Genomic DNA, 15,746 nt, shown 5'->3' on the forward strand with positions numbered 1-15,746 from the left:
AATAGCATCATCATTTTTACTATTATCATCACGGTTTCACTGAATCTGGGGTGCCATCAGTTGTAAGACACATCATTATTTTAAATGATACTAAGAAAGAAAACAGTCAATCATAATAATTGAAGACTATATTTAGTGTTGAAGACTCATTCCAATTTCAGGACACCTGGGTGGCTCAGCGGTTGAGTATTTGCTTAGGACATGATCCTGGAGTACTGGGACCAAGTCCTGCATTGGGCTCCCTGTGGGGAGCCTGCTTCTCCCTCTGCCTGTATCTCTGCCTCTCTGCCTCTCTCTCTCTCTCATGAATAAATAAATCTTAAAAAAAAAAAAAAAGACTTGTTCCAATTGCAAAGATCTGAAGATGTAAAAAAAAAAAAACTGTGCTTTGAAGAACGAATGAAATTCAGTATTGTATTTAGTGCTGTTTAATAGCTTTATACCATATATGTACCGAGGGCTGCTCCCTATTTATATATTCAATCCTGACCACTCCTTTGAACCATAAACCTGGGGGATCCCTGGGTGGCTCAGTGGTTTAGCACCTGCCTTCAGCCCAGGGCATGATCCTGGAGTCCTGGGGTCAAGTCCCGCATCAGGCTCCCCGCATTGAGCCTGCTTTTCCCTCTGCCTATGTCTCTTCCTGTGTGTGTGTGTGTGTGTGTGTGTGTGTGTGTGTGTGTGTGTGTCTCATGAATAAATAAGTAAAATCTTTAAAAAAAAAAACTGTATGAACCATAAACATGCATCTCCAACTGCCTACCTAATGTCTCCACGTGGATGCTCACAGATACTCAAAAATCATATGTCTAAAACACAGTTCTCAATGGCCTTTCCCATCTTGACATACAGCAACTCTATTCTCCCAACTTTTCAGGCCCCAAACCTTGGTGTCAACAAATTCCTTTCTTTTTTTTTAAGATTTTATTTATTTATTTGAAAGAGAGAGCACAAGCCAAGGTGGAAGGGTAGAGGGAGAGGGAGAAGCTGAGCAAGGAACCCCACTTGGGACTTGATCCCAGGACCCTGGGATCATGACCTGAGCCCAAGGCAGACACTCAACCACTGAGCCGCCCAAGCACCCCGGGTCTCTACCTTTTATATAAATCCAGAACTCAGCCTCTTCTCAGCACCTGCACTGCCAATACAACTATTCCACAGCATGGTGTGGCAAGGTCTGCTGGCTGCTCACCGACTCCACACTTTCCTCTTCTTCCTGGGCACACAGTCCTCAGCCTCTCTTGCAGGTAGGTGTGGCCATATGGAATGTGAGCACAAATTTCACATACCATTTCCAGCCTGTCTGTGTAAACCTCCCAAGCATACTCTTATATGCTTTTCTCCCCTTGCAGCTTGCTATAACAGAGGTGGCTCCAAACCCTACTCCTAAGGATGACCTTGGTAGCCCCATGTCAAAGAAAGCAAGGCCTTAGTCAGGCTGGGTTTCTGAATGACAGCATGGAGGGCTGTCCCCATGACCTGTTTACCCACACAGCATGGGAAGATAAGCAATAAAGAAATGTTTGCTGTTTGAACCAGTAGACGATGAGGAAAACGGTATCAGAGGATAGAAAGATGGAAAGAGTCTTCTTGTTAAACAGCAGATGCTACCTATAAAAAAAAGAAGTAGGGCCAAGTGCCTCCAGAGCCTCCAGCTTTCGCAAAGGATATAGGAAAGCGATGTTAGTAGTGTGTATTGATGGTTCCTTGCTCTATTTAGCAAGGTGTTACAAGGAAGAAAAAAGTTCAGGCAAGAACTGGTTGGTTGAGTTGTAAAAACAAAATGAGAAATTTGGGGATACAAGATTAGAAAAGCTGACTGCGGGGGCGCCTGGGTGGCTCAGTCAGTTAAAAGCCTCCAACTCTTAATTTGGCTCGGGTCTTGGTCTCAGGGTGGTGAGATCAAGGCCCACATCCAGCTTCACACTGGGCATGGAGTCTGCGTGAGATTCTCTCTCTTCCTCTGCCTTTCCCTCTGCGCTCTCTCTCGCTCTTTAAAAAAAAGAAAGAAACTGAAGCTGACTGCTTCTGTATCCCAAATAATAAAAGACTGAAAAAGGCTTAGTGTCACAAAGGTGTAGGAGAACAGCTCCATCATGATGTGACCCTGCCTATCTCCACGTAGGACACATAAACAGAGCATCTGCAGTCTCACCCAACTCATGGCAGAATCTTCTGTGATTCCTCCTGGAAGAAAGGGGTTAAGGACAAGGAGCTGCTACAGTGTTGCTTCTCCACCCCTAACTCAAGGGAGACTGCCACAGAACTGTTTCTTATCCATCTCCCTAGTTTGGGGGGAGGGCAACTCTCTCTAGCTTCCCCACTACCCCGCTAGGATCCAGCTGCCAGCTTCCATGGCTTTCTATAAAACTGCTCGGCAGTAGTTTAGAGTTGGCTTCTCCACAGCACTCTGGTGGTCTGTCATTTCGCATGTTCAGTGCTACCCTGTGTAAAACTCCGTAAACGGGACTCTGCTCTAAAGTGAAAATCAAATTGAAGTGAAATCAAATCAAATTGAAGAGGTGGTATCCTTCTCATCTAAGCCTGCTGTTTGAGATAGCATCAAGGGAGACACTACTAGTTTCTTTTTTTTTTTTTAATTTTTATTTATTTATGATAGTCACACAGAGAGAGAGAGAGGCAGAGACACAGGCAGAGGGAGAAGCAGGCTCCATGCACCGGGAGCCCGACGTGGGATTCGATCCCAGGTCTCCAGGATCGCGCCCTGGGCCAAAGGCAGGCACCAAACCACTGCACCACCCAGGGATCCCACCACTAGTTTCAAAACGGAGCAGTACAGGAACAAGGAAGCAAATAAGTAAGGTAGCCATCACAACCACATCTAGGAAGAGAATGTGGGCAAGGTCTCAGAGAGATCAGAGGCCTGCTAAGGTTTGGATGGAACTGATCACCAAGGAAGTCAAGATCTGGCCTGGAAAAGCTGCAAGGTTTAAAACAACCCTTGGGGGCACCTGGGTGGCTCAAATCTATTGGGTGTCTGCCTTCAGCTCAGGTCATGATCCCAGGGTCTTGGGACTGAGCTCCACATTAAGCTCTCTCAGATGGAGGTCGGCTTCTAACCCTCTCCCTCTACCCCTCCCCTGCTCATGCTCTCTCTCTCTCTCTCTCTCAAATAAATAAAATCTTTTTTTAAAAAAATTAGGTAAAACAACCCTTGGGCAAGAAGCGATCTGGGAAAGCTGAGTCTCCAGTCCCCATCATTAACTCACTTCTATCATTTCCTTCTTGCCGCCCTCACGCTCTCCGTGCCAACCAGGCTCCTTATCATTCCTTGAACATGATAAAGCACATTCCCATCTCAGATCCTTGGCCTCTGCTGGTTCCTTCTTGTCCCTGAAACAAATTTCTTTTCAGATACTTATGAAGTATTTCACATTTATAGATTTCACATATTTATAAGGACATCAGGGATGGGAGTCCTAAGCACACAGAAGGTAGCTGAGAGACTGTAGGTTTCTCCCTAAAGCTCCCACTCCGACAGGCACCAGGTTCACCAGAAGCCAGGCAGAACCTAACTGCCCTGCCACCTACTCATGCAAGGACCTCAGGGCCTCCACGAAGTGCACCAAATGATTTCCAGGAGTTGCTAAGGGCTGTCACGTGTGCCCAGGAACAAGTCCCATCCGACAGTCTCCATGAGACTCTACTCTTGGCTGGATATCAGGCACTGCAGCCACTCTGAGGACTCCCTGAGGGTATTGGTACCTCCAGCTTGATTACAGTAGTTCCACCTTGGTGGCCCCTTAGGGAGTAGGGTGCAGAAAATGCCTTCCTCTCTGTGGTGTGGTAGGGTGAACGGCGCTCTCACCCAGGTTATCTTCTGCTGAGGGAGCCCGGAGCAGTGCCAGATGGGAAATGCAGGATAAGGCAACTCTACTGCGTCCTGTAGTAAGAGCACTGGCACCTTCCTAGTATGCTTGTCTTCAAAGTGTTCTGAAACACAATTTCCAATGTGTGGGGGGCCGTGTTCCCCCACACCAAACAATTCTGACACTATCTACCTGGAAAGAGCATCAGATTCTACAGGTTAAGGACTGTCCTACAAGGCTGCTACTGTCCCACACCCCATACACATACACCTCTCTTTAGACACCAAATGTAAGTTGTTGCTTGTGCTTCTGACCAACTGGCTGTAGATAGGAGGTTCCAATGACCACCCCCTTGGTAACTCAATTCAAACACCAGCTGCAAGTCTATGTTGACCTGTACTTCTGACTGGCTAGGTTCCAATGACCTACTCCTTGGGTTCAGTTCATTTGCTAGAGTGGCTCACAGAACTCAGAGAAACATTTTACTTACTAGATTATTGATTTATTATAAAAAGATAAATCAGGAACAGCCAGATGGAAGAGATGCATAGGGTCAGGTCTGGGGAAAGGATGAGGTGCTTCCATTCTCTCTTCAGGAGCACCAGTCTCTCCACAACTCCACAGGCTCACCAACCCGGAAGTTCTCTGAACCCAATCCTTTTAGTTTAAATCTATGGCCAATAGTGATTGATTCAATCCCCCTCCCACCCATTAGAGGAGTGGGACTGAAATTTCCAACCTTCTAATCACAAGGTTGGTTCCCAAGGCAACCAGCCCCCTTCCTTAGGTGCTGGCCAGGTGACTCATTAACATAACAAAAGACACCTTTAAGGCTCTCAATGCTGAGGAAATTCCAAAGGTTTTAGGAGTTTGGTGCCAGAAATGGGACAAGACCAAACATATTCCTTTTTTTTTTTTTTTTAAAGATTTTATTTATTTATTCATGAGAGAGACACACACAGAGAGAGAGAGAGAGAGAGGCAGAGACACAGGCAGAGGGAGAAGCAGGCTCCATGCAGGGAGCCTGACGTGGGACTCGATCCTGGGTCTCCAGGATCAGGCCCTGGGCTGAAGGAGGCGCTAAACCACTGAGCCACCTGGGCTGCCCACATATTTCTTATTATAAACCACAGTATCACAGCCCACCCTGGTCTTCGAACACGGATCCCTAATAGCAAAACAATCATAAAAGTCAAAAGATATGGCACGTTACTAGAATCTCATTCAGTGATTAATAACTATCCAGTCCAGCATCATATGGAGGAAAAGCAGTCCCCCTCCCAGGGGGTTGGCCACTCAGGTTTGCAGGCTTCCAGTAGATCCCATCAGGTTCCAAAACCAAGAGTGGGCTCAGCAACATATGGCTTCACCTTCTCAAGCATCTGGTATACTCAAGCTAAGAAATAATAGCATCTCCTGCTCTGAGCCTCTTTGGACATGTCAATGTAACATCCCATGCATGGATTTCCCTCATTCTATAACCCACATATTCATTCCCTTACCCTTCAGCTACTATTTTCCTTCCCTCCATTTATATCCAAACCTTTCCACCTCTGAAGGAACATTGGGTTTGGCCACTGTGCTGGTGTAGATTGCAAGCAGCAAAACTAGTCTAGCAAGTCCCTCCCGCTCAGTTCAGTTCTAGTCAGATAAGCTAAGGTTACTAGTGGGCTATCTGCACCACCAGGCAATAGAGCTGAATTCGCTGTTAGCCCCAATTTCGCCAGAAGGGGCAAAGGCCCATCCTGCCTCATTGGGACCTTAGGAATTCTGACACAAGGGTTAAAAATACACAGTTGCAAGTTTCTTGCTTGAGAATCCAGCCCTGGTAGTCCTGGGTCCTTTGACCACTGCATCAAGTAGAGAAGGGAAAAAAAAAAAAAAGTTGAGGCAATGTGGAAAAGAATGAGCACCTTCCCACACACCCTCTTCCCCGGATCCACTGGGAAGACAGAGGAATCTATGCAGGGGGGACATTCCTGTAGTCCCCATCATGTTCATGCTGAGTGTGAGAACACACTCATGAAGGCCTGGAAGCTAGCCCCCTTTGTGTGCTTCTCTCCCCTTGCCCACCCTGACCCTCAGCCCCTTTTAGACAACCACTATTTAACTGCCCCATCCATTCTCTGTCAAACTAGTACTCAGGAGGATATCCCTGTCCCATGTTGGACATTATCAGCTATAAAGTATATTCCTCCCTCTGAAGAAATGCCGATGGACTGTCCAAAGTGGTGCAGTATCCTCAGTTCTGGGTCTCAATCTAGAGTCAGTGACTCCTGCTGTCAGGACCCACTGGAAGACCCCAGTACTTCCAGTATCAAGTCTCACTTGCCCACTATGTTAAGGCCCTTCCCACCAGGGAATCTGCCACAAGGCCATCTGCAGTCTCTGTCTCCCTTGCTAACAGAACAATTCTTACTGACATTTTGTACCTCAGAAGGTGCCAGAGGAACAGGTCTGGAACCAGCCCATCTCTGCTTTGCTACAGACCCCCAATGTCCACTCATCCCCAGCCAGGTGGTTACCTCAAGGGAGTACATGGGGAGATCTGCTAGCTTCTTCCAACCACCTTCCAAACCTGGAAGGGAGTTCTTCTGATGGGCATTGGCATGTTCTACTTTAATGCACCCCTCAAATTTCCAGAGGGCTATGCCCTACTTGGGCATCCCTTTAATAGACCATGTTTCTGCCGCCCTCCTGCTGACCATAAGCCCAGGCCACTGGCCACTGCCCGTGAGTCAGTAAAGAGTCAAACATACAGGCTTTTTATCACGGTTCAATTCTTCCATCGCTGAGAGCAAAACAGCATGCAATTCAGACCACTGAGCTGACTGGCTTTCACCTTTTTTGCTCAGAATGGAAGCCTTCCAAGTAAGATGTTGTCCATTCCCCATGGAACTTGCATCCAAAGATCAAGCAGCTTTTTGTTCATCAGTTGAGAGCTATTTACAGGGCACTGACCAAGTGACAAGAGAATCCAACAAGCTCCTCACACAGTTCCAGAGTCTATCCTAGGGGAAAAGGGCTCCCTGCTTGTGAGGAAGCTCCTCCTCGCATTCCCAGGCACTGCTATTCCCGTTAAGGTGTTTCTCGAACATCATTCTAGACATTATGGGTATTTCAGGTTTCAAGATCGTGTATGCCCTTCAGCTTCAATTAATAATATCCCATAGCAAGGTTGTAAATGACCTTCAAAATTCTCCTCTCCAAAGTCCCAGTAGTGGTCACTGGGAGGCGCTCACAGGCTCTTGCCATAAACCCCAGTGTACACTCTTACAAAGCACTATTGCCAGAATTGGTCTTCACCAACATTCCAGCTTCTACCCTCCGCTGTGGGCTCAGGCATCTTACTGGTTCCCATTTAGCACATCCAGTTAATGCTCCTTGAAGGGCAGACATACATGCCTTCTGTTACAATACTAGGTAGGGGAAGCATTCCCCTGTCAGATACAATGTCCATCCCTTGTCATTCCCTAATATTTTGCCTTTTAACCATCAGGTAAAAGAAACGCAAGCCCTTCCCAGAAAGTCTATTCAAATGTACAAATTCTCCTACAAACTTTTACCATGATTCCATGGACTCGCGTTCCTAGCTGCAGCCTGTCAGGACTTCATCAACAGGTTACGGTTTTACAACCAGGCAAAGGAAGTGCTCCTCAGCCACATTTAATATCCATTCCCATAAAACATTCAGGTAAAGTTAACATGATTTCTTCAGAGAACACCAGCTTTAGTATATCAACTTTCATAATCCTATCAAACCCTATATTTTTACATTCTGTCAGTCTAATTGTATCAGGAGTCAGGGCTTTACCGATGGGTTTTGGTACCCTAGTTCATGGGACTCCCGTATCAAGAAGTCCAGGGAAACTTCTCTGACCATTTTACCTACTCTTGTGCTATACAGGCTTTGAATCTCCAGTGAGGTGTTTAAGCCAAGGGACGCTGGCCCTTTTGTCCATCTTTATCTTGATTAATCTGCCTAACTGCTTGCCCAAGCAGTTGCTGGTCAGGGACTTCATTGTACTTTTTGCCTTCCGCCTTGTGAAATTTCTCCCAAACAGGGTAACATAAAGCAAAATTGTTTGGGGCCCTTTAATGCTGGGGTAGTAACGGGTCCATTTGGCCCGATCAACCTTAGGTAGTGCTGTTATTAAAACCTTTGTCTTAGGGATCCCTGAGTGGCTCAGCGGATTGGCACCTGCCTTTGGCCCAGGCGTGATCCTGGGGTCCCAGGATCAGATCGAGTCGGGCTCCCTGCGTGAAGCCTGCTTCTCCCTCTGCCTGTGTCTCTGCCCCTCTCTCTCTCTCATGAATAAATAAAATAAAAATCTTAAAAAAAAAATAAAACCTTTGTCTTAACCCCATCAATGTCTGTTTTATTCATCCTATTTCTTTTAAGAAAAAATCCTTATGCAATTTATATATACAGAACAACAACAACAAAAAAAACGGTTCACCCATGTCTTAATAATCACCTAAAAATTTCCACCCGGCTGGGACGAGTCCCCTTTCTCTTTTCCTCTTTGTTTCACTCCTATCGATACTCACTTTAGTCACCATATTTCTTAATAACTTCAAAAATTTCCACCTGGTTCGGAAACGTCCCTAGACTTTCTCCATTTGCTTGTTAATTAACCTAAGGTTTCTATTAGCATCTGTAAGACCCCTGAGGGGAAGCTGAGGCAGCAAATTCGATGAGGCTTCCCGAGCTGTTGTTTGGTTCTGCAGCAATGAGGTTCGGTGGGGCGCTCCTGTGAAAGGGGCCCCCTCAACCATGGCATTTACCATGACTCGGGTAATGGGCCTTTTGGGCGGGTTAATATCTCGCTTGTCATAAAGCCAGTCCCCACGCCTTGCATAGGAAGCTTATCAGCTGCTCCATCGGGGTGTTGCACTTGGCATTCATGTGGGGGTTAAGTACAGTCCCCTTTCCAAGGATTAACAAGGCTTAGGGTGGCTTTTATCCAGTCCACCGGGCTGGCTGTTCCCTGGGGAATGTCTGGATCACATACAGCCACCTGCGAGTGTTCCAGAGCGATCTGTGGGTCCCGCCTCAACCCGAACCTGCTGTTCCACCGGCGGCATTCAGACCAAACACACCGCCCCCAATCAGTTACTCCCCCAATCCGGCTCAGGAAGGCTTCCTCAGGAAGCTGAGGATACTGATTAGACAAAATGAAAACAACGCTTTCACACTCTATCCCCCTAGTTTCAAAAGTTCCTTGGTTTTGCCCTTCCCCCACAGTGACTTTTACCTTAGGGGGGCAGCTTTGAGGCTAACGGCCAAAGCTCAGACTCACTGAAATCGGAGTTTGGACTGGCACCAAAGTCCGACCGAGCGGTCCCTTTTAGTTTAGCCATTACAGATAACAACAATGACCAAAGGATTGAATATTTTGCCTTTTTCTCATTAGTATGCACTTCCTTATTCGAAATACCTGGGAGTTGGGTCCATCTTTAGTAACTGAACGCAACACAGTTGCTGCTCCATTCCTGGAGTAACCACATGATCACCCAGGAATCAAGAGGTTCCTCATCCCCCCCTACCTCCCCTTCATCCTTTCTCTTCCCAAACCACATACTTCCGTGAGCCAAGGACGCATCTAGCAAGTCCCAATTCACTGACCACCAACTTTTTGGGAGTTCCTGGACCCAAATCCCAAGTTGGGGGAAGGGCTTTCCACACAATACCAGGCAATTTTGGGACCAGCAGAGTCCAAGAATTCAACTCAATTCCAATACCACCTACCTGGAGTCAGTATCAGATTAGCCACGTTAGGAGTTCAGTCCTAGAAGACGGTTTCTCCAACCCCAGCCACCCTAACTTCAGAAGCCAATCACAAGCCCAGGCTGTTACCTGTGCTTCTGACCAACCAGCAACAGATTGGAGGTTCCAACAACCATCTCCTTGGGTTCCATTAATTTGCTATTGTGGCTCACAGAACTCGGAGAAACATCTTACTTACTAGATCACCGGTGTATTAGAAAAGGATATAACCCAGAAACAGCTAGATGGAAGAGATGCACAGGGCAAGGTATGGTGTAAGGACGAGGAGCTTCCATGCCTTCTCCAAGCCCGTCACTCTTCCTGAAACCAGGTGTTTGACAACCTGCAAGCGCTGTCCTTTGGGGTTTTTATGGAGGCTTCATTACATAGTCATGATTGATTTAATCATTGGCCATTGGTAATTGATTCAATCTCCAGCCCCTCTCCTCCCGGGAGGTCAGGGGGTGGGACTCAAAGTTCTAACCCTTGATTCCTACTTGGTTCCCCTGGCAACCAGCCCCCAGCCTTAGGTACAGCCCAAATGTCACCATTAACATAACAAAAGACACCTTTGTTGCTCTCATCACTTAGGAAATTCCAAGGGTTTTAGGAGCTCTATGCCAGAAATGAAAGGGAAGCCAAATATATATTTCTTATTACCAATCACAGTATTACAGCTTGTAAGTTGCAACTTCCTTTTGAAGGACATATTTTTAACATCTAATTCAAGTTGTAAATATGTATTCTCTCAGACCCAGCATTTCTTGTACTCTGTATTAACTCTAGAGAAACAGGGCAGCCCTGGTGGCGCAGCGGTTTAGTGCTGCCTGCAGCCTGGGGTGTGATCCTGGAGACCTGGGATCGAGTCGGGCTCCCTGCATGGAGCCTGCTTCTCCCTTTGCCTGTGTCTCTGCCTCTCTCTCTATCTCTCATAAATAAATAATCAAAAAAAAAAAAAAAAACTCTAGAGAAACATTCCTAAACAGGTAGAAAGATGCAGGGACATGAACATTAATCATGGAATGTGGGTAAGAGTGAACATATGGCAAGAGTGCAATAAACAATGGCATATGCTCTCCTAATAAGGAATATTAGGCAGCAGGTGAAAAGCATGAGATGAGGATGAGGACGCTGGGTGCCTGAAACCATTAAGCATCTGCCTTCACCTCAAGTCATGATCTCAAGAGTCCTGGGATCCAGCCGCTAGTCAGCTTCTTCCTCTGCCCCTCCCCCCAAGTAAATAAATAAACATTTTAAAAGAAAGAAAAGAAAGGTGGCTCGATGATATCATCATATGCAAAAAAGATATATATACTATGCAAAAAAAATTTTTGAACCCACACATAATGCCATGTGTGTTTTAATAATACATGTAGAAAAGCACATGTAAATGATAACCGGTAATACTGGCTGCCTCTGGGCAGCAGGAGAGAAGAGAAAGGAATCAGAACTGGGGCTGGTGACTGAGAGGATTTCAGCCTTTTCTTAATAACTGTCCTTCAAGGACAATTAACGCTTCTGTAATTAGAAATTAATGTTTTATAAAGGGCATCTGGCTGCGTAGCAAAATTGTCCAGCCGCCCCCACCTTATCACTTTAATGCACACTGGCGCAACTTCCAATTGGTAGCGCCTGAATTACTTTGCCTAAGGGCTTTCTCTTGCCACTGGAACCTGCTTAGCTGCTGGAGTTGGCTCTGCTACCCATGTGGCAGACCAGAAATGCTGGGGAATGAGCCCCCTGAACGCAGCCCTCAACCAATGACTAATGGGAGTCCGTGTACCTTTCATCAGGGACCAATTGGAACGTAGAAAGCACATTAGTTATTCGAAAAGACAGGATTTACTATTTAAAAAACAAACAAAACAAAAACAACAAAAACGTTAACTAGGCATAAAGTTAAGGAGCTAACTCAAGCGGTGAAAAGAGAACTCTTAAGGTATCGTAAAGAAAGTAATAGAAGGAAGCTGCTACCAGCCCCAGCGCTGGGGTACAAAGGAGAAAATGGAATTGTTAAACTTAGAAGACTGGAGGAAGGGCTCCGTGGAAACTGGGACCCAGACCTCTGAGGAGGGGGTGCTGCTCACCTCATGCTGGTGCTGCTGATGGGGGTGGGATGAAGCTCGTTCTGTGAATCCTGGAAAACTGCAAGCCGGATTCCGCTGGAGACAAGGAAAGGCGCTGCTGGGGCGGCGGTGAAGAAATGTTCTGGGGGAATGCTGACAGCAGCAGGAAGCTGACAGGAGGGAACAAGGAAGAACAGAAAGGAGTTTAAGTTGCTACGTCCTCCTCCCGCCTTGCAGTCTCCCTCTATCGCCCCCTATAGGCAGAGTCTCGCAGGAAGCAGCCGGCCAAACAGAAATGTGGGTGGTAGCTTCCCATCTCCCGAATCAAAGGGTTGAATATGGAAGGGTGAGTGTGAGGCTTAATAACTTAATACCATGCGGAAAAATAGAGAATAGTTTAGTGAGTTCCAGTTTATCTGTCACTCAGCTTCAAGAGTTATTACTATTTTGGCTTTCTTGCTTCATTTATTTCCCTCCATACTTTTCCCCTGGAGTGTTTTAAAGCAAATGACATAATTTCACCCATAAATACTTAAGTATCTAATAGGATACAGACTTTAGGAACATAATTCCATTATCATACATAATATAATTAACACTAATTCCTTAATATAATCGAATACTCAGTCTGTGTTCAAATTTTCCCAGTTGTCTCAAAAATGGCTTTTTACAGTTGGTTTGTTTGAATCAAGACCCAAACAATGTCCAGGTATGGTTTCTGTCAGTATATCTCTTAATTCTCTCTTAATCTATAATCCTTTCTTCCCCCTTCCCTGTTTCCTGTATATTATTTCAATTCACCAGAAAAACATCATTTGTCCTGTGGAATGTCTCATATTCTAAATTTTTCTGGTTGAATCCTACTGGTATCATTTAACATGTTCCTCTGTCCCCTTTATTTTCTGTAAGTGGGTAGTTACATCTGGAGCCTTGGCTAGATTCAGGTTCAATTTTTTGGCAAGGATATTTCATAGCATTCTGTGTACTTCCTATTACCCCTCATTGGAAAGCACTATGGTCATTTTTAAAAATCGAGGTAAAATTATTAAGTTGAGGTATACTTTACCCAAAATTAAATGCACAGAAACTAAGTAAACAGCTTGAGGACTATTTACAGACTATACATCCATGTAACCACTGCTCAGATCAAGATATTGAAGCATTTCCATAATCCAGGCCATTCCTTCATAAATGGTGATTTTCCTTTAAGAGCTTGAATTCTTTTTTTTTTTAATTTTTTTTTTATTATGTATTTATGATAGGCACACAGTGAGAGAGAGAGGCAGAGACACAGGCAGAGGGAGAAGCAGGCTCCATGCACCGGGAGCCCGACGTGGGATTCGATCCCGGGTCTCCAGGATCGTGCCCTGGGCCAAAGGCAGGCGTTAAACCACTGCGCCACCCAGGGATCCCTTGAATTCTTTTTTAATGAAGAACTTTCTCATCAATTCTGACTGCTCTGAAATACAGTCAGGCAGGATAAGTGTTTGATTTTTTTCCCTTTGTTAATTTTATGATTCATAAGTTGATGTCCTAGCAGCCTCCAAAAAGTGACCAATGAGGTTTTATTTTTTAGTATCAGAATGAACTCATGGAGTTCTACAATATTTGATGTATAAATGTGTATATTACTTTGCAGTCATTAGGCATTTTCATGCTTAAAGTGTTCTATCTGGGGCCAGTAAGAACCCCTTAAAAAGTTGGTTCCTTAATCCTTTAATACCACCCTTGTAGGCTTTAATTTCTAGTAAGACAGGATATTCCAGCTTCATCTTTTACATTTCCAGCCTCAGAATTGAAATCAGTTCTTTCCCTAAGGAGCTCTGCATATTTGTTTGTTTTATTTTTTTTAATATTTTATTTATTTATTCATGAGAGACAGAGAGAGAGGCAGAGACGCAGGCAGAGGGAGAAGCAGGCTCCCTGCAGGGAGCCCGACGTGGGACTCGATCCCAGGTCTCCAGGATCACACTCTGGGCTGAACGCGGCACTAAACCGTTGAGCCACCAGGGCTGCCCCTGTTTGTTTGTTTTAAATTATATTTAGTCACCATAATCTGGATGCTGGGTATTTATTGCTATTATGTTGTCATTTCTTTTAGGTCTTTTAAGTGCACCGAGCTAGGAAAGACATATTTCTTAGAAAAAGAAAAATAAACTATAAATTGATACTGCTATTTTCAATCCAAATGAAAGATTAAAGGATTTTTAGTTTCTTTGATTCTGTATTTATCTCTTTTCTCTCATGTATAAAATCTTGATTCTTAATGATATTAACATAATGACTGATTTGCTTGATTCTACTATATAGATAGAGGAGCGTCAGGGTAACACTATCAATATTATTGCTGACAATTAGACCACACTGAATGCCATTTCAGATTTATTTGCAGTTCTTCTTGTCCTTAGGATCTAACTCACTAGAGATATACTATAAAAATACTATGTTTCCAAGTCACTTGGAATAATTATTCTCTGTGTAGTTTTGATGGCAAAACTTGATATATACTTGAGTTCATTTGTTTCTGTTTGTCTTCAATGTCCAAGAATGAGATTCAGTTTTTAAATTATTTTAAACAATCTTATGGTTCCAACATGTATTAGCGGCTGCCTAGCAAATTAAATCAAACTTAAAATAACAAGTATTTATTATCTCACAGTTTCTGTCAGAAATCTGGAATGGCTTAGCTGGGTGGTTCTAGTTCAGGGTCTCTCATGAAATACAGTCAAGATGTCTGTTAGGGCTGCAGTCATCTCAGGGTTTAACTGGGGCTGGGCATCTGCTTCCAAGATGGTTCACCCACGTGACTGCTGGCAGACCTCAGATCCTCACCATGTGGCAACTGGCTTCCCCCAGAACAAGTGGTCCAAGAGAAAGAAAGAATAAAACAGAAGCCACATTGTCCTTTAGAGTCCAATCTTGGAAGTTATATACTATCACTGATGCCAAATTCTACTGGTCACACAGACAAACCCTGCTACAGTGTCAAGGGAACTTCACAAGGATGTAAATACCAGGAGGTGGGAATCTTTGGGGGCCATCTTTTACTCAAAACAAAATTATGAAACAAGATATATTCAGAGAGGTCTAGCTGCCATCTTTGTACTTTCCACATTCCTTGCCTCCTCCTTTAGGAAACCACTTTTATTAGTCCTTGTTTTACTTTCCATTGTTTCCCTTTGAAAAATATCAGAAAATACATACCTATATTTATATTCCCTACCATACAACTTTTCTGCACTTTGCCTTTTTTCAGTTAACACCATATTCTACAGATAACCTTAAAAAAAGCACAGAGATCTTCCTCACTCCATTTTACAGCTTCATTTAACTTCATTATACAAATATACTATAGTTTAAATAACATTTTAATGGCTTCATTAATTACTAATTCTTCTCCAAGTTTTAGACATAAGCTGCTTATAATTTTCATCACTATAAATAATGCTGCAACAAATATCTTTGTATGTACAGGTTTCTCTGGATGTAGGATTTTTTTTTTTTAAGATTTATTTCTTTATTTTTGAGAGAGTGAGAGTGAAGGGCAGGGGCAGAGAGAGAGGGAGAGAGCATCCCAAGCAGGCTCCACACTGAACATAGAGCCTGGTGCAGGGCTAAATCCCAGAACCCTGAGATCATGACCTGAGCCAAAACCAAGAGTCACACTCAACAGACTGTGCCATCCAGGTGCCCCGGGGTGTTGGATTATTATTTTAGACTTCTAGACTTATTTATTTATTTATTTATTTATTTATTTATTTATTTATGAGAGACACAGAGAGAGAGAGAGAGGCAGAGACACAGGCAGAGGGAGAAGCAGGCTCCACGCAGGGAGCCCCATGTGGGACTCAATCCCAGGACCCCAGGATCATGCCCTGAGCTGAAGGCAGATGCTTAACCACTGAGCCACCCAGGCATCCCTAGACTCACATATTTATTAAGTCAAAGCTATGAATAATTTTTATGCTTTATGTACTGCTAAATTGGTTCACAAAAGAGCTATACTGCATTACATTTCTATCTACTAAGTATAGAGCGTTTATCTTTTCTGTATTCTTATCTGAATTGAGTAGTCTAATT

At 44.3% G+C, this 15,746-nt stretch overlaps 1 protein-coding gene across 2 annotated transcripts in view; it reads right to left on the reverse strand.

Annotated features, from left to right (window-relative positions):
• USP9X (ubiquitin specific peptidase 9 X-linked) overlaps positions 1–15,746 on the reverse strand; it is a 482,368-nt gene that overhangs the window by 164,789 nt on the left and 301,833 nt on the right. For both annotated transcript variants that reach the window (XM_072817572.1, XM_072817568.1), the window contains exon 3: positions 11,688–11,836. The gene's annotated coding sequence lies outside the window, so the exon portion shown is untranslated. The remainder of the gene's footprint in view (positions 1–11,687; positions 11,837–15,746) is intronic.

This window comes from Canis lupus, chromosome X (assembly GCF_048164855.1).
Source record: "Canis lupus baileyi chromosome X, mCanLup2.hap1, whole genome shotgun sequence".
NCBI lineage: Eukaryota > Metazoa > Chordata > Mammalia > Carnivora > Canidae > Canis > Canis lupus.